We start from the raw sequence: 2500 nt of genomic DNA, 5'->3' as shown, positions 1-2500 counted from the left end.
TTAACATTCATCATCGCAATCAAAATGAAATGTTTTAGACCCTTCATTTTAAGCATCAACCACGATTGGAAAAACCTGCAAGAACACAACGCAACACTTAACAAACAAGTCATTACTTTTGAAAATACAGTCAGATGTTGAAAGCATTTTATTTTTGTTCTAGTATGGCAGATAATACTTGTCAAAGGAATCCTAAAAAGACAGCTAACTTATTTATAACTGATTAAGCGCCACGGGGATTAAGGAACAGCTTTATTACTTCCTGGGAGGGGGATTGGGTAGGTGAGGGGGCGTGGGAAGGAGAGGGGGAGAACTAAGGGGGATTGGGTAGGGAAGGGGGAGAAGTAAGGGGTAGAGGGAGGAAGGAGCAGAGGAGAACCCACTTGATTCTGTGGATTTTTGTTATTTCGATCAAGCAATGAACCAAACATTTGATATGTCTACTTTCTTTACTTATACATATATAACTTTTTCCTTTCTATAAAGCAAAATACTTACAACTTTTCCTATAGCCATTACTATTCCCCAGAATGGCAGAACACCCTGGCTTCACTGCAAACATAAATATGCTTTGGTTTTCCATTCACACAAACAACATATAATCAAAACTCAAAAAGCTAAAATGAAGCCCTTAAACCCCTTGAGCTGTACAAAGGAGTTGAGTAAAAAGAACTATCAAAACTTAACATTCAAATCTACTAAAGACGGAATTCTGGCCCCCTCATAAAAATCTTACTAAAACATATATAAAAGCAGAACTAATAATAGCAACTATTGAAAATTAAAGAAAATTTATATAAAAAAAAGTAGTAACAGTAATGAATACCCAAGTTGGTGGGTATAAACCTTTTGTTTATAAATCAGCTGAAAATTGCAATCAAGAGACTGATACCACCAAGCTTAAAAATCATATCAAAACCATGACAAACCAAACTGGAAAACAATGTTTTAAAAAAATGTATATAGGTTAAATCCCTTAAAATAACAATAATAAAAAGTAGACACTGTAATAACAAAGCTGATAAAACGGTTATCAAACCCTTATCACATTATCTTGATAACGAAGCAAAAACTACGCAGTCACTGTTATCAAGCCAATCAAGAGCATTTGAACCTTACATGTTCAGTCTTAAATTTAAGATGTACGTTATAAATATTGTGTACGTTCGTATCTGATAATCTCCATAGGATTAATAAAAAGAGGGTAGCAGACCTTAACGAATGCCATTGGAATTTCACAATTGGCAAAAACAGATGTTTAATTTGAATTACATTCAAAATGCCTCATTCCTCTTCAAAGAAAAGATCAATTTTGATAAGGCAATGAACTCGGTTCATATAAAAGAGACTTATCACCCTATAAAAAACAACAGTATCAAACATTGCTGAAACAGAATACCCTTCGCCAAGCAAGAACAAAATATAAACTAAAACCAAGAAATTTATGTACGTAACATTTAAACCGTAATCCTGCAAAGAGATTATTTTGACAAATGTTTCGAGTCAGTCAAATCGTCTCATTACCATAGTAAAGTCGTCCTTCGCTTAAAGTGACTAACAACACTGGCCAAACGACCTTGTTTATTATTGCCAAGCAGAAAAGAAAAAAGTATCAGCCGAGTTGAGTCATGAATAAAGACATGAAAAGAGGGGGGGAGGGAAGGTTATGGAGTCCGGGTTTACTAAGCAAATTACTGACGAATTGAAGAAGCAATTGTCATGCTAAGGTCATTTGCAAGGATGAGTGACCCTGTTCTACATGTCTACGGGGAACTGAAAATGCATATGTAAGAAATCAACATTAAGGATTGATTGTATGATATATATTTATTTATATATATATATATATATATATATATATATATATATATAATATATTATATATATATACAGATATAGATATATATATATATGTATATATATATATATATATATATATATATATATATATCTATATATATATTATATATACAGATATATATATATACAGATATATATATATATATATATATATATATATATATATATATATATATATATATATATATATATATAGTTACCTTACTAAGAAAACAGCAAGATATTAGGACAAGGGTGAAGATTTTGACGAAAATCATAATTCAACAGACATATATATTCGAGTGGCAAAACAATTATATTCTACGTGACAGTTTGAGCAAGGTTACTGCGATCAACCATGAGCTAGTTCGATTCTAATCACCTAATCGTCTACAAAAGTAGGAGGTAACAAAATATCATGACAATCTGGTTAAAGTGATCAACTCCTTTTAAGTAAAAATGTTAAAATAATAACTCGTAATTTCTGCCTTTGAAATGGCATCAAGATTCTAACCAATCAACTACGTGTACCTGTTTTTGTGTGCTTATCTAAATATTTAGCCGTCATTTTTGATAGGTCGCGTACACTGGTGTGTATATTATATATATATATATATATATATATATATATATATATATATATATATACACAATATGTATA

At 31.0% G+C, this 2500-nt stretch overlaps 1 protein-coding gene across 1 annotated transcript in view; it reads right to left on the bottom strand.

Annotated features, from left to right (window-relative positions):
* The window catches only part of Shab (Shaker cognate b), a 524075-nt gene that overhangs the window by 439183 nt on the left and 82392 nt on the right, over positions 1-2500 (bottom strand). The window lies entirely within an intron of this gene.

The sequence above is a fragment of the Palaemon carinicauda genome, chromosome 19, assembly GCF_036898095.1.
Source record: "Palaemon carinicauda isolate YSFRI2023 chromosome 19, ASM3689809v2, whole genome shotgun sequence".
NCBI classification, from domain to species: Eukaryota; Metazoa; Arthropoda; class Malacostraca; order Decapoda; family Palaemonidae; genus Palaemon; species Palaemon carinicauda.
The sequence above is the reverse complement of the archived record's forward strand: the minus strand, read 5'-3'. Positions and strand labels throughout refer to the sequence as shown.